Source organism: Somniosus microcephalus, unplaced genomic scaffold (genome assembly GCF_052327205.1).
Source record: "Somniosus microcephalus isolate GS21.2 unplaced genomic scaffold, FLI_Smic_1.0 unresolved_chr2, whole genome shotgun sequence".
Taxonomy (NCBI): domain Eukaryota; kingdom Metazoa; phylum Chordata; class Chondrichthyes; order Squaliformes; family Somniosidae; genus Somniosus; species Somniosus microcephalus.
In genome coordinates this window covers 24,699,024-24,720,851 of record NW_028225180.1, presented here as the reverse complement: position 1 = coordinate 24,720,851, position 21,828 = coordinate 24,699,024, and the positions used below count along the sequence as shown (strand labels likewise).

Genomic DNA, 21,828 nt, shown 5'->3' with positions numbered 1-21,828 from the left:
CTCTATCCCTTTCCCCACACTCTCTCTCTTTCCCCTCTCTCTATCCCTTTCCCCACACTCTCTCCCCTTCCCCTCTCTCTATCCCTTTCCCCACACTCTCTCTCCTTCCCCTCTCTCTATCTCTTTCCCCACACTCTCTCTCCTTCCCCTCTTTCTATCCCTTTCCCCACACTCTCTCTCCTTCCCCTCTCTCTATCCCTTTCCCCACACTCTCTCTCCTTCCCCTCTCTCTATCCCTTTCCCCACACTCTCTCCCCTTCCCCTCTCTCTATCCCTTTCCCCACACTCTCTCCCCTTCCCCTCTCTCTATTCCTTTCCCCACACTCTCTCTCCTTCCCCTCTCTCTATCCCTTTCCCCACACTCTCTCTCCTTCCCCTCTCTCTATCTCTTTCCCCACACTCTCTCCCCTTCCCATCTCTCTATCCCTTTCCCCACACTCTCTCTCCTTCCCCTCTCTCTATCCCTTTCCCCACACTCTCTCTCTATCCCTTTCCCCACACTCTCTCTCCTTCCCCTCTCTCTATCTCTTTCCTCACGCTCTCTCTCCTTCCCTTCTCTCTATCCCTTTCCCCACACTCCCTCTCCTTCCCCTCTCTCTATCCCTTTCCCCACACTCTCTACCCTTCCCCTCTCTCCATCCCTTTCCCCACACTCTCTCCCCTTCCCATCTCTCTATCTCTTTCCCCACACTCTCTCCCTTCCCCTCTCTCTATCCCTTTCCCCACACTCACTCTCCTTCCCCTCTCTCTAGCTCTGGCCCTCTCTGCACTTCACCCACAGTCTCTCTCCTTCCCTTTACTCTCCCTCTCCCCATCCGCCTTCTTGTCTCCCCAAGAGGAAAGGACAGAGTGGGAGGGGGAATGGTAGAGAGAGGAGGTGAAGAAGGTGAGAGAAATGTGTAGCGAGAGGTGAAGGGGAGAACAGGGGATTTGAATGGAAGGAGAGGGGAAGGGGAGTGAGAGCCTGTTCTTGGGATGTTCTCTGAACTGTTTCATACTTAAAAGAAAACATGTGGTGGATTAATGGCGAGTTCAGAAACAAAAACTAACTTTGCACGGCCCCAGTGAGATTTGAACTCACGACCCCTCGTTTACAAGACTAGTGCTCTAACCCCTGAGCTATGGAGCCACTGATACAGGATTGCTCTCATTCCCGTTAGTGCAACAAAACATGGCTGATTACCTGACCATGATAAAGGATAGCAATTTGAGAAAAACCTTGAAAATGTACAGGCTCAGTGAACATAAACTGGCGATCGAAAAAGGTAGACACAGGCAGACCCGGCTACCAAGAGAGGACAGGATATGTTCTCATTGCAGTCAGAGTGTGGTGGAGACAGAGATGCACTTCCTCACAGCTTGTAGAAAATATCAGGGCATAAGGGAGAATTTCTACCCAAAATTCACAAAATATGCCCGGAATTCAGAAATTTGAATGATGACCAAAAACTCCCATACCTATTAGGGGAAGAGAGAAATTGTGTAACCTTAGCAGCACACTATGTTACAGCTTGCCATAAACAGAGGGACAACCACTAAATATAAGAAAAGAGTATATACAAATTATATATGAATGTATATTTATACACTCAGGGATATATCTGTTTCTACACTGTATGGATAGATCAGTGTTTATGTGTTCAACCATGAATGTTTTTCGATGCTTTGGCAACATAAGATGTACCTTGTCATCATGCCAATAAAGCGATTTGAATTGAATTGAATTGAACAGTGCTGTGCGTTTGAAGAATGAGGCAGGGCGCAGTTCACCACTCAGATTGTGTCTCATCCCCCGTTACCTGCCTCAGGCTCTTCAATAGTCACCTCACAACTACAATAGAGCAACTTTCCCATGCTAGAACGTCCCAAGGCAACTCAGTTACACATCTCTCTCTCAGTCTCTCTGCCTCCTTCTTTCTATATTTCTCCCTCTTTGTGTCTCTACCACTCTCTCTCTATCTTTCTCTCTATCTTTCTGTCACTCAATTCAATTCAATTCAATTCAAATCGCTTTATTGGCATGACAAGTTACATCTTATGTTGCCAAAGCATCGAAAAACATTCATGTTTGCTCACAAAAATACCGATCTATCCATACAGTGTATAAACAGATATATCCCTGAGTGTATAAATAGACTTTCATATAATTTATATATACTCTCTTATATTTAGTGGTTGTCCCTCTGTTTATGGCAAGCTGTAACATAGTGTGCCGCTAGTGTTACACAATTTCTCTCTTCCCCTAGTAGGTATGGGAGTTTTTGGTCGTCTCTGTCACTCCCTTTCTACCTCTTTCTCTTTTTTTCTGTGTCTCTCTCACTTTCTCTCTGTTTCTCACTCTCATTTTACCACTCTCTCTCTCACTTGTTCTCTCTCTCTCTCTCTCTCAGTTTCTCTCTCTCCTCTCTCTTTCTCTCTCTCAATGTCTCTGTCACTTTCTCTCTCTCTCTTTCTCTCAGTTTCTCTCTCTCCTCTCTCTTTCTCTCTCTCAATTTTTCTCTGTCACTTTCTCTCTCTCTTTCTCTCAGTTTCTCTCAATTTTTCTCTACCTCACTTTCTCTCTCTCTCTCTCACTTTCTCTCTCTCGCATTGACTATCTCAATTGCTCTCTCACTTGCTCTCCCTCTCTCACTTTCTCTCTTTTTCTCTCTCACACTCTCTTTCTCTCTCTCTCTCTCTGTTTCTCTCTCTCATTTTCTCTCTCTCTCACTTTCTCTCTTTCTTTTTCTCTCTCACACTCTCTTTCTCTCTCTCTGTTTCTCTCTCTCATTTTCTCTCTCTCTCACTTTCTCTCTATCTTTTTCTCTCTCACTTTCTCTCTCTCACTCTCACTTTCTCTCCCACTCAATTTCTCTCTCTCACTTTCGCTACCTCCTCTCTCTTTCTCTCTCTTTCACTCTCTCACTTTCTCTATCTCTCATTTTCTCTCCCTCCATCCCTTTCTCTATATCTCTCTTGTTCTCACTTTCTCATTCTCTCTCTCGCACACTTTCTCTCTCACTCACATTCTATCTCTCTTGCTTTATTACTCTCACTTTCTCTCTCACATTCTCTCTCTCTCTTTCTCTCCCTTTCTCTCTCTTACTTTCTCCCTCTCTCTGACTTGCACTCGCTCTCTCGCTTTCTCTCTCTCTCCCCTTCTCACTCTGTCTCTCTGCTTCGCTCTCTCTCCCCTTCCACCTCTCTCCTTCCCTCTCTTTATCTCCTTCCCTCCTTTTCTCTCTCCCCTCCCTTCCCAATCTGTCTCTCCCATTTCCCCTCTCTCATTTCCCCCTCCTCCATCCGCCTCTCTCTCCCCTTCCCCTCGCTCTCCCTCCCTCCTCTCTCTCTCTATTCTTTTCACTCTGTCTCTCCGCTTAACTCTCTCTCTCACATTCCGCCTCTCTCCTTCCATCTCTCCACTTCCCCTCCCTCTATTGCCTTCCCTCTCCACTTCACCCACACTCTCTCCCCTTCCCCTCCCTCTATCTCCTTCCCTCTCTCCACTTCACCCAGACTCTCTCCCCTTCCCCTCTCTCTATCCCTTTCCCCACACTCTCTCTCCTTCCCCTCTCTCTATCCCTTTCCCCACACACTCTCTCCTTCCCCTCTCTCTATTCCTTTCCCCACACTCTCTCTCCTTCCCTTCTCTCTATCCCTTTCCCCACACTCTCTCTCCTTCCCCTCTCTCTATCCCTTTCCCCACACTCTCTCTCCTTCCCCTCTCTCTATTCCTTTCCCCACACTCTCTCTCCTTCCCCTCTCTCTATCCCTTTCCCCACACTCTCTCTCTATCCCTTTCCCCACACTCTCTCTCCTTCCCCTCTCTCTATTCCTTTCCCCACACTCTCTCTCCTTCCCCTCTCTCCATCCCTTTCCCCATACTCTCTCTCCTTCCCCTCTCTCTATATCCCTTTCCCCACACTCTCTCTATCCCCACACTCTCTCTCCTTCCCCTCTCTCTATTCCTTTCCCCACACTCTCTCTCCTTCCCCTCTCTCTATCCCTTTCCCCACACTCTCTCTCCTTCCCCTCTCTCTATTCCTTTCCCCACACTCTCTCTCTATCCCTTTCCCCACACTCTCTCTCCTTCCCCTCTCTCTATTTCTTTCCCCACGCTCTCTCTCCTTCCCTTCTCTCTATCCCTTTCCCCACACTCTCTCCCCTTCCCCTCTCTCTATCCCTTTCCCCACACTCTCTCCCCTTCCCCTCTCTCTATTCCTTTCCCCACACTCTCTCTCCTTCCCCTCTCTCTATCTCTGGCCCTCTCTGCACTTCACCCACAGTCTCTCTCCTTCCCTTTACTCTCCCTCACCCCATCCGCCTTCTTGTCTCCCCAAGAGGAAAGGACAGAGTGGGAGGGGGAAGGGTAGAGAGAGGAGGTGAAGAAGGTGAGAGAGAGAGGGGAATGGGTAGAGAGAGGGTGAAGGGGAGAACATGGGATTTGAATGGAAGGAGAGGGGGAGGGGAGTGAGAGCCTGTTCTTGGGATGGTCTCTGAACTGTTTCATACTTAAAAGAAAACATGTGGTGGATTAATGGCGAGTTCAGAAACAGAAAATAACTTTGCACAGGCCCCAGTGAGATTTGAACTCACGACCCCTGGTTTACAAGACCAGTGCTCTGACCACTGAGCTATGGAGCCACTGATACAGGATTGCTCTCATTCCCGTTAGTGGAACACAACATGGCTGATTACCTGACCATGGTAAGGGATAGCAAACTGAGAAAAATCTTGACAATGTACAGACTTAGTGAACATAGCCTGGCGATCGAAAAAGGTAGACACAGGCAGACCCGGCTACCAAGAGAGGACAGGATATGTTCTCATTGCAGTCAGGGTGTGGTGGAGACAGAGATGCACTTCCTCACAGCTTGTTGAAAATATAAGGGCATAAGGGAGAATTTCTACCCAAAATTCACAAAAATATGCCCGGAATTCAGAAATTTGAATGATGACCTAAAACTCCCATACCTATTAGGGGAAGAGAGAAATTGTGTAACCTTAGCGGCACACTATGTTACAGCTTGCCATAAACAGAGGGACAACCACTAAATATAAGAAAAGAGTACATACAAATTAGATATGAATGTATATTTATACACTCAGGGATATATCTGTTTCTACACTGTATGGATAGATCAGTGTTTATGTGTTCAACCATGAATGTTTTTCGATGCTTTGGCAATGTAAGATGTACCTTGTCATCATGCCAATAAAGCGATTTGAATTGAATTGAATTGAAAAGTGCTGTGCATTTGAAGAATGAGGCAGGGCGCAGTTCACCACTCAGATTGTGTCTCATCCCCCGTTACCTGCCTCAGGCTCTTCAATAGTCACCTCACAACTACAATAGAGCAACTTTCCCATGCTAAAACGTCCCAAGGCAACTCAGTTACACTCTATCTCTCTCTCAGTCTCTCTGCCTCCTTCTTTCTATATTTCTCCCTCTTTGTGTCTCTACCACTCTCTCTCTATTTTTCTCTCTATCTTTCTGTCACTCAATTCAATTCAATTCAATTCAAATCGCTTTATTGGCATGACAAGTTACATCTTATGTTGCCAAAGCATCGAAAAACATTCATGTTTGCTCACAAAAATACCGATCTATCCATGCAGTGTATAAACAGATATATCCCTGATTGTATAAATATACTTTCATATAATTTATATATACTCTCTTCTTATATTTAGTGGTTGTCCCACTGTTTATGGCAAGCTGTAACATAGTGTGCCGCTAGTGTTACACAATTTCTCTCTTCCCCTAGTAGGTATGGGAGTTTTTGGTCGTCTCTGTCACTCCCTTTCTACCTCTTTCTCTTTTTCTCTGTGTCTCTCTCACTTTCTCTCTGTTTCTCACTCTCATTTTACCTCTCTCTCTCTCACTTGTTCTCTCTCTCTCTCTCTCTCAGTTTCTCTCTCTCCTCTCTCTTTCTCTCTCTCAATTTCTCTGTCAATTTCTCTCTCTCTCTTTCTCTCAGTTTCTCTCTCTCCTCTCTCTTTCTCTCTCTCAATTTTTCTCTGTCACTTTCTCTCTCTCTTTCTCTCAGTTTCTCTCAATTTTTCTCTACCTCACTTTCTCTCTCTCTCTCTCTCACTTTCTCTCTCTCGCATTGACTATCTCAATTGCTCTCTCACTTGCTCTCACTTTCTCTCTTTTTCTCTCTCACACTCTCTTTCTCTCTCTCTCTCTCTGTTTCTCTCTCTCATTTTCTCTCTCTCTCACTTTCTCTCTATCTTTTTCTCTCTCACTTTCTCTCTCTCACTCTCACTTTCTCTCCCACTCAATTTCTCTCTCTCACTTTCGCTACCTCCTCTCTCTTTCTCTCTCTTTCACTCTCTCACTTTCTCTATCTCTCATTTTCTCTCCCTCCATCCCTTTCTCTATATCTCTCTTGTTCTCACTTTCTCATTCTCTCTCTCGCACACTTTCTCTCTCACTCACATTCTATCTCTCTTGCTTTATTACTCTCACTTTCTCTATCACATTCTCTACCACTTTCTCTCTCCCCCTTCCTCACTCTCTCTCACTCTCTCTCTTTCTCTCTTGCTCTTTTTACTCTCTCTCACTTTCACTCTCACTTACTCTCTCACATTCTCTCTCTCTCTTTCTCTCTCTTTCTCTCTCTTACTTTCTCTCTCCCTCTCTCTGACTTGCACTCGCTCTCTCACTTTCTCTCTCTCTCCCCTTCTCACTCTGTCTCTCTGCTTCGCTCTCTCTCCCCTTCCACCTCTCTCCTTCCCTTTCTCTATCTCCTTCCCTCCTTTTCTCTCTGCTCTCCCTTCCCAATCTGTCTCTCCCATTTCCCCTCTCTCATTTCCCCCTCCTCCATCCGCCTCTCTCTCCCCTTCCCCTCGCTCTCCCTCCCTCCTCTCTTCTCCCTCTCTCTTCTTTTCACTCTGTCTCTCCGCTTAACTCTCTCTCTCCCATTCCGCCTCTCTCCTTCCATCTCTCCACTTCCCCTCCCTCTATTGCCTTCCCTCTCCACTTCTCCCACACTCTCTCCCCTTCCCCTCCCTCTATCTCCGTCCCTCGCTCCACTTCACCCGCACTCTCTCCACTTCCCCTCCCTCTATCTCCTTCCCTCTCTCCACTTCACCCACACTCTCTCCCCTTCCCCTCCCTCTATCTCCTTCCCTCTCTCCACTTCACCCACACTCTCTCCCCTTCCCCTCCCTCTATCTCCTTCCCTCTCTCCACTTCACCCACACTCTCTCCCCTTCCCCTCCCTCTATCTCCTTCCCTCTCTCCACTTCACCCACACTCTCTCCCCTTCCCCTCCCTCTATCTCCTTCCCTCTCTCCACTTCACCCACACTCTCCCCCTTTCCCTTTTCTCTCTCCCTCCTTCTACTCTCCCCAAGAGGAAAGGACAGAGTGAGAGGTGGAAAGAGAGAGGAAAGGGGAGAGAGTAGGAGGAAGGGAAGTGGTGAGAGAGCGGGGAAAGTGTAGAGAGAGGAGGTGAAGGGGAGGTGGGGAAGGTGAGAGAGAGGCGGAGGGAGAGAGAGAGTGAAGAGGGATGTATAGAGAGAGGGTGAAGGGGAGAGAGAGAGAGGGATAAGGAGGAGAGAGAGGCAAAGAGTGGGCGTTCAGGGGAATTGAACAGAATGAGAGGGGGAGGTGGAGATGGGGAAGGGAGAGAGAGCCTGTTCTCGTGTTGGGCTCGGAGCTATTTCATACTTAAAAGTAAACATGCTGTGAATTAACAGTGAGTTTAGAAACAGAAGCTAAATTTGTAGAGGTAGTGGGGAAAATGCTAGAGTCCATTATAAAAGATGTAATTGAATAGCACTTGGAAAACAGTGACAGGATCGGACAAAGTCAACATGGATTTACAAAAGGTAAATCATGCTTGACTAACCTTGACTAATCTACTGGAATTATTTGAGGATGTAACTGGTAGAATAGATAGGGGAGAACCAGTGGATGTGGTGCATTTGGACTTTCAGAAGGCTTTCGATAAGTTCCCACATAAGAGATTAGCATGTAAATGTAAGGCACATTGGATTGGGGCAAAGTACTGACTTGGATAGAGAACTGGTTGGCAGACAGAAAGCAAATAGTTGGAATAAACGGATCTTTTTCCGAGTGGCAGGCAGTGGCAAGTGGGGTACCGCAGGGGTCAGTCCTAGGAACCCAGCTATTCACAATATACATTAATGATCTAGACGAGGGAACTAGATGTAATATCTCCAAATTTGCAGATGACACAAAGCTAGGTGGGCGTGTGTGCTGTGAGGAGGATGCCGAGAAACTCCAGTATGATTTGGACAGGTTGGGTGATTGGGCAGATGTATGGCAGATGCAGTGTAATGTGGATAAATGCGAGGTTATCCACTCCGGTGATAAAAACAGGAAGGCAGATTATTATCTGAACGGCAATCGATTGGGAGAAGGGGAAGTGCAACGAGATCTGGGTGTCCTTGTGCACCAGTCACTGAAGCATGCAGGTGCAGCAGGCGGTTAAGAAGGCAAATGGTATGTTGGCCTTCGTAGTGAGAGGGTTCGAGTACAGGAGCAAAGATGTCTTGCTACAGTTGTACAGGGCCTTGGTGAGACCACACCTTGAGCATTGTGTGCAGTTTTGGTCGCTTTATCTGAGGAAGGATGCAATTGCCATGGAGGGAGTGCAGCGAAGATTTACCAGACTGATACCTGGGATGGCAGGAATGACGTATAAGGAGAGATTGGGTCGATTGGGCTTATACTCGCTGGAGTTTAGAAGAATGAGAGGGGACATCATTGAACTTATACATTTCTAACAGGACTAGAAAGACTAGATGCAGGAAGGATGTTCCTGATGGCCGGGGAGTCCAGAACCAGGGGTCACAGTCTAAAGATAAGGGGTAAGCCATTTAGGGCTGAGATGAGGAGGAATTTCTTCACCCAGAGAGTGGTGAACCTGTGGAATTCTCTACCACAGAAGGCAGTTGAGGCCAATTCATTAACTATATTCAAGAAGGAGTTAGATATATTTCTTAAGGCTAAAGGGATCTGGGGAGAAAGCAGGGACCGGGTACTGAGTTGGAAGATCAGCCATGATCTCATTGAATGGCGGAGCAGGCTCGAGGGGCCGAATGGCCTACTCCTGCTCCTATCTTCTATGTTTCTCCCTCTCTCTGTCCCATTCCGCTTCTCTCCTTCCATCTCTCCACTTCCCCTCTATCTCCCCTTCACCCACACACTCTCTCCTTCCCCTCTCTCTATCTCCTTCACTCTCTCCACTTCACCAACACTCTCTCTCCCCCACACCCTCTCTCTCCCTTTCGCCTCTGCTCTCCCCATCCTCCTTCTACTCTCCGCAAGAGGAAAGGACAGAGTCAGAGGTGGAAAGAGAGAGGGTAAGGTGAGAGAGTGAGCGGCAAAGAGGGGGATTACAGAGGAATTGAGCAGAAGGTAAGGGAGAGGTGGAGAGATTGGGAAGGGAGAGAGAGCCTGTTCTCGTGTTGGTCTCGGAGCTGTTTCATACTTAAAAGTAAACATGCTGTAAATTAACAAATTTGCATAGGCACCAGTGAGATTTGAACTCATGACCCCTGGTTTGACAAGACTCGGGCTCGAACTCCTGAGCTATGGAGCCATCTGTACTGGGTTGTTTCTCATTCCAGTTTGTGCTGTGTGTATGAAGAATGAGGCAGGGCGCAGTTCACCACTCAGATTGTGTCTCATACCCCGATACCTGCCTCAGGCTCTTCAATACTCACCTCTCAACTACAATAGAGCAACTTACATGTACTAAAACGTCCCATGGTAACTCAGTTACACTCTCGATAGCAAAATACTGCAGATCACAGAAACCCCACTGTGCAGATAGAGGCCATTTCGGCCCATCGAGCCTGCACCGACACATATCCCACCCGATCCCCGTAACCCCTACACCAACACATGTCCCACCCTATCCCCACGTCTTTAATCCCCCTAACACTAAGGGTCAATTTATCATAGCCAATCAACCTAACCGCACATCTTTGGACTGTGGGAGGAAACCGGAGCACTCGGAGGAAACCCACGCAAACACGGGGAGAATGTGCAAACTCCACACAGACGGTCACCTGAGGCCGGATTCGAACGCAGGTCTCTGGCGCTGGGAGGCAACAGTGCTAACCACCATGCCACCGTGCTGCTAGAAATCTGAAATAGCAACAGAAAAGGATGGAAAAACTGAGCAGGCCAGGCAACATCCTTGGAGAGAAATTATAGAGTCAACATTTCGGGTCCGCACTGAACACAGGGCTCACACAGAACACAAGGCCCGCATTGAACACAGGGGCCGTACTGAACACAGGGCCCGCACTGAACACAGGGCCCGCACTGAACACAGGGCCCGCGTTGCACACAGGGCCCTCACCGATAACAGGGCCGAGGCTGAACACAGGGCCCGAACTGAACACAGGGCCCGCTTTCTCTCCCCCTCCTCTCTTCTCTCCCTCTCTCCTCTTTTCACGCTGTCTAACCACTTCCCGCCTCCCTCCTTTCCAGCTGTCCATTTCACCTCTTTATCTCCTTCCCTTTTCTCTCTCCCCTACACACTCTCTCCCTTTCGCCTCTTCTCTCCCCATCCTCCTTCTACTCTCCCCAAGAGGAAAGGACAGAGTGAGAGGGGGAAAGAGAGAAAGTAGGAGGAAGGGAAGTGGTGAGAGAGAGGGGAAAGTGCAGAGAGAGGAGGTGAATGGGAGGTGAGAGAGAGGGAGATTTGAACGGAAGGAGAGGGAGAAGTGGCGATTGAGATTCTGATCTTGTGTTGGCCTCAGAGCTTTTTCATGTTTAAAAGTAAACATGCTGTAAATTAACAAATTTGCAGAAGCCCCAGTCAGATTTGAACTCACAACCCCTGGTTTACAAGACCAGTGTTCTAACCACTGAGCGACGGAGCCACCTGCAGAGGAGTGTTGCTCATTCCAGTTAGTGCTGTGTTTTTGAAGAATGAGGCAGGGCGCAGTTCACCACTCAGATTGTGTCTCATCCCCCGATATCTGCCTCTGGCTCTTCAATAGTCGCCTCTCAACAACAATAGAGCAACTTTCACGTACTAAAACGTCCCAAGGCAACTCAGTTACACTCATCTCTCTCTCAGTCTCTCTGCCTCCATCTTTCTATATTTCTCCCTCTCTGTGTCTCCAACACTCCCTCTATCTTTCTGTCACTCTCTGTCCCTTTCTAGCTCTTTCTCTTTTTCTCTGTGGCGCTCTCACTTTCTCTCTCTTTCTCTCTCCCTCTCTGTTACTTTTACTCTCTCTCCCCTTCGCCCTTCCTCAGTCTCATTGCTCTTCCTCCATCCGCCCTTCTCTCATCTATTCTCTCACACTCTCCACTTTCCCGCTCTCTCCCAATCTCACTCTGTCTCTTGCCCCCTTCCACCTCTCTCCTTCTGTAGGGGAGCATCTTTTAACTGGTTTACGGTAATTTGCCTGGTCAGGCAGCTTTGCCCGCACCCTGACCAATGCCAACCTTTTACCTGGTTTACGGTAATTTACCTGGTCAGCAGCCTTTGCCTGCTACCCTTAAACCAATTCAAACAGCGGTTTCGAATCGCTACCCCACCTTCTAGTTCTGACTGAAGGACTTATAATTAATGATATATTAAAAGCGGACAACTGGTCTGGGTGTGAGAAAGTCAAACTTTATTAAACTAAAGAAACTGTAATCAAATTTAAACTATACCACATGAACACAGTAATTACAGTAAAATTGCTTAAATGGGGGATGGCAGACGGCAAAAACGAGGGATTGATGGCTACAATGTTGATTAAACAATCTTAGCAATTTCCCTTAAATCACCCCCCCCCCCCAACTCCTGACTAGGTGGCCTTGCTGAGGAGTCAGAAACCCTGCTCACCTGTGGTCCAGCGAAGTAAGAGAGAGAGATCGCTTCTCAGGAGCTATCTTTTATATCCTGCCAACTCCTGTTTGGCACTGAAAAAGGTCTGTGTGCAAAATTCGCGCCCAAAAGTTCCAATACACAAAAGAAAGCCATGACTGGCTGATTCAAAGTGACTGATTTAATGTGTCTGCACTCTGGGGCTGAAGTGTACCCGCCCACATCCAGAGTTCACCTGGGCTAAAACAAAAGGGAATCCAACTGCCTTATTGTTTAGAATTGGGTGATTCAAAAACCCATTCATTCCTAAACTGTTGCATATCAAAAGTCCTTTTCCTGAGTTTAGATGTATCTATTGTGTGTAAGTGCTTTGAATGGGTTTGGATTTCTGTGTAAATAGAAGCCAATTGTTCTGCGGTTTCGGTTCAAGTGGGCTAATCCCGTAAGTAAATCAACATCCTGCTGTTTCGTATAAACAAACCTTGCCTCTCCACGAAAGGGAAACTCCCTGGTTTGATTGACAGGTCTTTCACACAGACACATTACAAGCTGTACCAGCTGCTTTTCCAAGCCGCACTGTTCTTGGCCAATGCTTTCTGACGGCCATTTGAAAACCTTTTTGTGATTGACCAGGCTCAAGGGCACAAATTCAAATCAAATGTACTGTCTTAATGTGTGCGAATATTTCCACAGAACTCCTCGATTCCGGTGTTGTCCATGTGCTGTCCATCTCAGAGCAGTCTTTCGTGGCTCTGAGTATGCTTTAAAAACATTGATCCAACCCAGCGGCATTTCAAAACACATAATTCTTCAACAACGATGTGGACCAATATTTCCCGATCTTCAAGGAAAATAGGGGAATTTTGCAAACCCCTACACTTCCTCTATCTCCTTCCCTCTCACCCCTTCCCTTCATTCTTCTCTTCCCTCCTAACTCTGTCACTCCCTCTTGCCTCTATCTCCTTCCCTTCCCTTCTCTCCCTTCCCCACTTTGTTCCCCTGTTTCATTTCCCCCTCCTCCTCCATCTGCCTCTCTCTCCCCTTCCCCTCGCTCTATCTCACCTTGCCGCTCTCGGCATCCCCCCTCTCCAACTCCCACTTCTGCCTCTCCCTCCCTTTCCCCTCACTCTTCTTGCCTCCCTGCTTCCAGCTGTCCACTTCCCCTCTCTCTCTCTCCTTCCCTTCATCTCTTCTCTCGCCATCCTCCTCCTTCTACTCTCCCCAAGAGGAAAGGACAGAGATGTGGTGAGAGAGAGGCAGGCAAAGAGAGGGAGTACAGGGGAATTGAACGGAAGAGGGAGAGGTGGAGATTGAGCCTTTTCTCGTGTTGGTCTTGGAGCTGTTTCACACTTAAAAGTAAACATGCTGTGAATTAACAAATTTGCAGAGGCACCAGTGAGATTTGAACTCACGACCCCTGGTTTACAAGACCAGTGCTCTAACCCCTGAGCTATGGAGCCACCTGCACTGGATTATTTCTCATTCCAGTTAGTGCTGTGCGTTTGAAGAATGAGGCAGGGCGCAGTTCACCACTCAGATTGTGTCTCATCCCCCGATACCTGCCTCAGGCTCTTCAATAGTCACCTCTCAACAACAATAGAGCAACTTTCACGTACTAAAACGTCCCAAGGCAACTCAGGTCCACTCTCTATCTCTCTCAGTCTCTCTGCCTCCTTCTTTCTATATTTCTCCCTCTTTGTGTCTCTACCACTCTCTCTCTATCTTTCTGTCACTCCCTTTCTATCTCTCTCTTTTTCTTTGTTTCTGTCTCACTCACTTTGCCTCTCTCTCCTCTCTGTCACATTCTCTCTCTCACTACCTACTCTCTCAATTCAATTCATTTCAATTCAAATGCTTTATTGGCATGAAAGTTTACAGAGAACCATATTGCCAAAGCTTACATAGCAAAAAGGTACAGTTTTCCAACATTCTGTAGGTGTCAATCGATTTGACATTTGTTGGGTACATACAATATTACTTTTAAACAATATTAATTTTAAACAGTCTTTGTACTTCATTTGGTACGTTCAATATTAATTTTAAACAGTCTTAATTTTAAACAGTCCTCAGGTTGTGACATGTTGTTACATATTTGGCCCCAAGGTATGGTCTGTCTCCTTCTCCTAGGACTAATCTCAATTTTGACAGGTCATCCAATTCCTTGAAATCTGGGGTTGTTTGGCTTAGCTTGTTGAATAATATGTTTCTTGATGTGTTGAATTTTTCGCATTTTAGGAGGAAATGCATTTCTGTTTCAACCTCGCCGGCCAGACATTGATCGCATATTCTATTCTCTCTAGGCTGCCAGGATTTCTTGTATCTGCCTTTTTCAATTTCCAGTTGGTGGTCGCTTAGTCTGTACCTGGTGAGGGTCTGTCTCTGTTTTGTGTCTCTGATGGTCGTGAGGTAGTCTGCCAGTTTATATTCTCCTTTTAGGGCCCGGTAACATTCTAATCTGCTTTGGCTTTCGGTTATTTTGTTCCAATGTTCCAGGTAGGTTCCTTTGCATTGTTTAATGATTTGGTTCACTCGGATTGGTGTTTGGACGGCTGTGTTGGTCTGGGGCTGGTCAGGGTCCGGCTGAGTACTTAGTTTCAGTAGCAGCTGACTCAGGGGACTCTTTTCTGGGTTTAGCTCTTGGGTCTGAAAGGCTTTGAAATGAAGGTTGTCTGGGGAGCTAGATTTGAGGTGATTTAGGAAGTTTAGTGCTCGTTTTTGGATGTTTATTATCAGTGGGTATCTGCCTAGTTCGGCTCTGCATGCATTTGTTGGCGTTTTTCTTTGGGTGCGAAGGATGCTTCAGCAGAATTCTGCATGTAGGGCTTCTATTGTGTGTTTTTCCCATTTAGTGTAGCTTTGGTGATTTAGCGGGCCCCATACTTCACTACCGTACAGTGCAATGGGCAGGATTATGCTGTCAAATATTTTGAGCCAGATTTTGATTGGGATTTGGATGTTGTAGAATTTTCTTTTTATTGCATATAGGGCTCTTCGGGCTTTTTCTTTTAGTGCATTCACTGCTATGCTGAAGCTCCCTGATGCTGTAATAGTTAGACCAAGGTAGGTGTAGCTCATAGTGTGTCCTATAGTGATATCACTGAGGGTAAACTGGTATTTGTTTTCCTGACATCTGGGCCTTTTTTGAAAAATCATGATGTTGGTTTTCTTTAGATTTACTGTTAGAGCCCTATTTTGGCAGTATTTGTCGAGTAGGTCTAGTTGTTGCAGTAATCCCTGTTCTGTGGGAGACAGCAGAACCAGGTCGTCCGCATAGAACAGGGATTTCACTTCTCCATCCAGGAGATGGAGACCTGGTGACTCGCTTTGCTCCAGCATGTCTGCTAATTCATTTATGTATATGTTGAACAGGGTTGGGCTCAAATTGCAGCCCTGCCGGACGCCTCTTCTCTGGGTGAAGAAATCGGTGCGTTTGTCTCCAATTTTGACCCCGCATTTGTTTTTCAGATACATTGATTTGATAAGGTCATAGACTTTGCCCCCTATTCCACACTGAAGAAGTTTATAATAGAGCCCTTCGTGCCATATAGAGTCAAAGGCTTTCTTGAAGTCGATGAAACAGGCAAATATTTTCCCATTTTTTGTTTGGTGTATATGTTTTTCAATGAGGGTGTGAAGGGTATAGATATGGTCGGCGGTGCGGTGTTTTGGAAGGAAGCCTATTTGGTTTTTTCTGAGGATATTATGTTTGTTAAGAAAATCAAGTAATCTACTATTTAGAATACTGCAGAATAACTTCCCTAGACAACTGTTGACACAGATGCCGCGGTAGTTATTTGGGTCTGATTTGTTTCCACTTTTATATATGGGGGAGATTAGTCCTTGGCACCAGATATCGGGAAAACAGCCTGAACGTAATATGATGTTGAATAATTTGAGTACCGCACCCTGCATCTCCATATTGCTGAACTTGAGCATTTCATTTTTGATGTTGTCTGGGCCACAGGCTTTCCTTAGGTGGAGAGATTTTGTTTTTGTGGCCAGTTCTTTCCATGTGATTGGGGAGTCTAGAGGGTTTTGGTTGTCTTTAATTGTTGCTTCTAATGTGTGGAGTTTTTCTGTGACCTGATGTTGACTTGGGTTTGTATCGTTTATTGGGATGTCTTTGTAGAGGTTTTCAAAATATGTTCTCCAGATGTCGCCATCTTGGATTGGTAATGCTTGCAATTGTGTTGTACTCAGGTTATTCCACATTTCCCAGAATTGTTTTGGATTGGTGGAGTTTTCAATTTCTTCGTGTATTTTGTGGGTATAGTTTTGTGTTTTGTTCCTAATGGTGTGTTTATATCTTTTGAGGGTTTCATTGTATCTAGTACGTAGGTCCGGATTGTTTGGTTGGTGATGCTTTTGGTTTGATATTTTTCTCAGGTCTTTTCTGGCATTTTTGCATTCGTGGTCAAACCATTTCTTATTTTTATTTTGTCTTTTGTTACGCTTCATCTTCTGTTTCACAAGGTCGGCTTTTACAGCTGCCTCATGGAAGATCATATTTATATCCTCTATGGCCATGTTTACACCATCTCTGGTGATCTCTTTCTCTCTCCTCTTTGCTTCCCTCTTTCTCTCCCATTCCGCCTCTCTCCTTCTCCTTCCCTGTCTCTCCTTTCCCCACAGTCTCTCTCCTTCCCCTCTCTCTATCCCTTTTCCCAAATTTCTCCCCTTCCCCTCTCTCTATCTCTTTCCCCACACTCTCTCTCCTTCCCCTCTCTCTATCCCTTTCCCCACACTCTCTCTCCTTCCCCTCTCTCTATCCCTTTCCCCACACTCTCTCTCCTTCCCCTCTCTCTATCTCTGGCCCTTCACCCACAGTCTCTCTCCTTCCCTTTACTCTCCCTCTCCCCATCCGCCTTCTTGTCTCCCCAAGAGGAAAGGACAGAGTGAGAAGGGGAAGGGTAGAGAGAGGAGGTGAAGAAGGTGAGAGAGAGAGGGGAATGTGTAGAGAGAGGGTGAAGGGGAGAACAGGGGATTTGAATGGAAGGAGAGGGGGAGGGGAGTGAGAACCTGTTCTTGGGATGGTCTCTGAACTGTTTCATACTTAAAAGAAAACATGCAGTGGATTAATGGCGAGTTCAGAAACAGAGCCTAAATTTACAGAGGCCCCAGTGAAATTTGAACTCACGATCCCTGGTATACAAGACCACTTCTCTAACCCCTGAGCTATGGACCCACCGATGCAGGATTGTTTCTCATTCCAGTTAGTGCAACACAACATGGCTGATTACCTGACCATGGAAAAGGATAGCAAACTGAGAAAAACCTTGACAATGCACAGACTTAGTGAACATAGCCTGGCGATCGAAAAAGGTAGACACAGGCAGACCCGGCTACCAAGAGAGGACAGGATATGTTCTCATTGCAGACAGGGTGTGCTGGAGACAGAGATGCACTTCCTCACAGCTTGTAGAAAATATCAGGGCATAAGGGAGAATTTCTACCCAAAATTCACAAAAATATGCCCGGAATTCAGAAATTTGAATGACGACCAAAATCTCCCATACCTACTAGGGGAAGGGAGAAATTGTGTAACCTTAGCGGCACACTATGTTACAGCTTGCCATAAACAGAGGGACAACCACTAAATATAAGAAAAGAGTATATACAAATTATATGAATGTATGTTTATACACTCAGGGATATATCTGTTTATACACTGTATGGATAGATCAGTGTTTATGTGTTCAACCATGAATGTTTTTCGATGCTCTGGCAACATAAGATGTACCTTGTCATCATGCCAATAAAGTGATTTGAATTGAATTGAATTGAATAGTGCCGTGTGTTTGAAGAATGAGGCAGGGCGCAGTTCACCACTCAGATTGTGTCTCATCCCCCGATACCTGCCTCAGGCTCTTCAATAGTCACATCACTACTACAATAGAGCAACTTTCCCATGCTAAAACGTCCCAAGGCAACTCAGTTACACTCTATCTCTCTCTCAGTCTCTCTGCCTCCTTCTTTCTATATTTCTCCCTCTTTGTGTCTCTACCACTCTCTCTCTATCTTTCTCTCTATCTTTCTGTCACTCTCTGTCACTCCCTTTCTACCTCTTTCTCTTTTTCTCTGTGTCTCTCACTTTCTCTCTGTTTCTCACTCTCATTTTACCTCTCTCTCCCTCACTTGTTCTCTCTCTCTCTCTCTCTCAGTTTCTCTCTCTCCTCTCTCTTTCTCTCTCTCAATTTCTCTGTCACTTTCTCTCTCTCTTTCTCTCAGTTTCTCTCAATTTTTCTCTACCTCACTTTCTCTATCTCTCGCTCACTTTCTCTCTCACTTTCTCTCTCTCGCATTGACTATCTCAATTGTTCTCTCACTTGCTCTCCCTCTCTCACTTTCTCTCTCTTTTTCGCTCTCACACTCTCTTTCTCTCTCTCTCTCTCTGTTTCTCTCTCTCATTTTCTCTCTCTCACTTTCTCTCTATCTTTTTCTCTCTCACTTTCTCTCTCTCACTTTCTCTCCCACTCAATTTCTCTCTCTCACTTTCGCTACCTCCTCTCTCTTTCTCTCTCTTTCACTCTCTCACTTTCTATCTCTCTCATTTTCTCTCCGTCCATCCCTTTCGCTCTATCTCTCTTGCTCTCACTTTCTCATTCTCTCTCTCGCACACTTTCTCTCTCACTCACATTCTATCTCTCTTGCTTTATTACTCTTACTTTCTCTATCACATTCTCTATCACTTTCTTTCTCTCCCTTTCTCACTCTGTCTCACTGTCTCTCTCTTTCTCTCTTGCTCTTTTTACACTCTCTCACTTTCACTCTCTCTTTCTCTCTCTCTCTCTCCTTCTCTGAGTTTCTCTCTCTTTCTTTAACACTCTCACTTTCTCTCTCACATTCTCTCTCTCACTTTCTCTTTTTCTCTCTCTTACTTTCTCTCTCCCTCTCTCTGACTTGCACTCGCTCTCTCACTTTCTCTCTCTCTCCCCTTCCCCTCGCTCTCCCTCCCTCCTCTCTTCTCCCTCTCTCTTCTTTTCACTCTGTCTCTCTGCTTAACTCTCTCTCCCATTCCGCCTCTCTCCTTCCATCTCTCCACTTCCTCTCCCTCTATTGCCTTCCCTCTCCACTTCACCCACACTCTCTCCCCTTCCCCTCCCTCTATCTCCTTCCCTCTCTCCACTTCACCCACACTCTCTCCCCTTCCCCTCCCTCTATCTCCGTCCCTCTCTCCACTTCACCCACACTCTCTCCCCTTCCCTTTTCTCTCTCCCTTCTTCTACTCTCCCCAAGAGGAAAGGACAGAGTGAGAGGGGGAAAGAGAGAGGAAAGGGGAGAGAGTAGGAGGAAGGGAAGTGCTGAGAGAGCGGGGAAAGTGTAGAGAGAGGAGGGGAAGGGGAGGTGGGGAAGGTGAGAGAGAGGCGGAGGGAGAGAGAGTGTGAAGAGGGATGTGTAGAGAGAGGGTGAAGGGGAGAGAGAGAGAGGGTTATGGAGGAGAGAGAGGCAAAGAGTGGGAGTTCAGGGGAATTGAACAGAAGGAGAGGGGGAGGTGGAGGTGGGGAAGGGAGAGAGAGCCTGTTCTCGGGTTGGGCTCGGAGCTGTTTCATACTTAAAAGTAAACATGCTGTGAATTAACAGTGAGTTTAGAAACAGAAGCTAAATTTGTAGAGGTAGTGGGGAAAATGCTAGAGTCCATTATAAAAGATGTAATTGAATAGCACTTGGAAAACAGTGACAGGATCGGACAAAGTCAACATGGATTTACAAAAGGTAAATCATGCTTGACTAATCTTGACTAATCTACTGGAATTATTTGAGGATGTAACTGGTAGAAAAGATAAGGGAGAACCAGTGGATGTGGTGTATTTGGACTTTCAGAAGGCTTTCGATAAGGTCCCGCATAAGAGATTAGCATGTAAATGTAAGGCACATGGGATTGGGGCAAAGTACTGACTTGGATAGAGAACTGGTTGGCAGACAGAAAGCAAAGAGTTGGAATAAACGGGTCGTTTTCCGAGTGGCAGGCAGTGACAAGTGGGGTACCGCAGGGATCAGTCCTAGGAACCCAGCTATTCACAATATATATTAATGATCTTGACGAGGGAACTAGATGTAATATCTCCAAGTTTGCAGATGACACAAAGCTAGGTGGGCGTGTGTGCTTTGAGGAGGATGCCGAGAAACTCCAGTATGATTTGGACAGGTTGGGTGATTGGGCAGATGTATGGCAGATGCAGTGTAATGTGGATAAATGTGAGGTTATCCACTACGGTGGTAAAAACAGGAAGGCAAATTATTATCTGAACGGCAATCGATTGGGAGAAGGGGAAGTGCAACGAGATCTGGGTGTCCTTGTGCACCAGTCACTGAAGGTAAGCATGCAGGTGCAGCAGGCGGTTAAGAAGGCAAATGGTATGTTGGCCTTCGTAGTGAGAGGGTTCGAGTACAGGAGCAAAGATGTCTTGCTACAGTTGTACAGGGCCTTGGTGAGACCACACCTTGAGCATTGTGTGCAGTTTTGGTCGCCTTATCTGAGGAAGGATGTTCTTGCCATGGAGGGAGTGCAGTGAAGATTTACCAGACTGATACCTGGGATGGCAGGAATGACGTATAAGGAGAGATTGGGTCGATTGGGCTTATACTTGCTGGAGTTTAGAAGAATGAGAGGTGGACCTCATTGAACTTATAAATTTCTAACAGGACTAGAAAGACTAGATGCAGGAAGGATGTTCCTGATGGTGGGGGAGTCCAGAACCAGGGGTCACAGTCTAAAGATAAGGGGTAAGCCATTTAGGGCTGAGATGCGGAGGAATTTCTTCACCCAGAGAGTGGTGAACCTGTGGAATTTTCTACCACAGAAGGCAGTTGAGGTCAATTCATTAACTATATTCAAGAAGGAGTTAGTTATATTTCTTAAGGCTAAAGGGATCTGGGGAGAAAGCAGGGACCGGGTACTGAGTTGGGAGATCAGCCATGATCTCATTGAATGGCGGAGCAGGCTCGAGGGGCCGAATGGCCTACTCCTGCTCCTATCTTCTATGCTTCTACCTCTCTCTGTCCCATTCCGCTTCTCTCCTTCCATCTCTCCACTTCCCCTCTATCTCCCCTTCACCCACACACTCTCTCCTTCCCCTCTCTCTATCTCCTTCACTCTCTCCACTTCACCAACACTATCTCTCCCCTACACCCTCTCTCTCCCTTTCGCCTCTTCTCTCCCCATCCTCCTTCTACTCTCCCCAAGAGGAAAGGACAGAGTGAGAGGGGGAAAGAGAAAGGAAAGGGGAAAGAGCAGGAGGAAGGGACGTGGTGAAATGGTAGAGAGAGGGGGTGAAGGTGAGAGAGGGGGAATATTCCGAGGGGGATGTGTAGAGAGAGGGTGAAGGGGAGAGAGAGAGTGGTAAGTGTGGTGTATGTAACCTGTTCCACCTTAAGTGAACTACCTTAAGAGATGTACTACTTTCTCTTGGCTGCTGTATACTGTAATACCGGTGGTGACCAGTTGTGTAGGGATTTGCTGGGCAGTTGAGCCCTGACCTCCGAATAGTAAAGACCTGTTAAAGTTATTCTTGTGGTCTGTGTCCAGTGATTTATAATAAGCATAACTGGGACACACAGACTTAACAGTGGCGACGAGTCCGATCTTACCCTGCGGCAGTTTTACATCCAAGGCAGCTTCGTCCTCAGAACGGGCGTCGAGAAGGGGCATCCGCCCTCATCATCCTGCTGAGCACCATCGCACGGGAGGCATCGAGAACACGGGTTAAAAAGAAAAATTCTGACCACGAAGCCCTCCATCAGCGACAGGCAGTGATCATCCCTTCTACCACGGTGGTGGGTAAGCCGATCAGCGCCACGAGCAGAAAGTCGGCCGCGTTGACTGTGGAGTGGGGGAGGGAAAACGGAGGAAAAAGGGCGGAGAACTCGACCACGGCCGGTGAAAAGGGCCGGGCTGCAATCGAGGCCGATGGGCGCAGCGACTGGGGCAGCTTAAGGCACGAGAGCCGCGGAGAACTCGAACGCAGCCGGTGTAAAGGACCAGGCTGCATGCGGGGCTGAGAGGCGCAACAGCAGGGGAAGCGTGAATGCCC

At 46.7% G+C, this 21,828-nt stretch overlaps 3 non-coding genes across 3 annotated transcripts; all 3 read right to left on the bottom strand.

Annotated features, from left to right (window-relative positions):
• Positions 1-1,056: 1,056 nt before the first annotated feature.
• trnat-ugu (transfer RNA threonine (anticodon UGU)) lies at positions 1,057-1,129 on the bottom strand. The gene has a single exon. It is a non-coding gene; the product is annotated as a tRNA-Thr (tRNA).
• A 3,421-nt stretch (positions 1,130-4,550) lies between these two features.
• On the bottom strand, positions 4,551-4,623 carry trnat-ugu (transfer RNA threonine (anticodon UGU)). Its single transcript has one exon. It is a non-coding gene; the product is annotated as a tRNA-Thr (tRNA).
• Positions 4,624-13,184: 8,561 nt separating this feature from the next.
• On the bottom strand, positions 13,185-13,257 carry trnat-ugu (transfer RNA threonine (anticodon UGU)). Its single transcript has one exon. It is a non-coding gene; the product is annotated as a tRNA-Thr (tRNA).
• Positions 13,258-21,828: the final 8,571 nt, after the last annotated feature.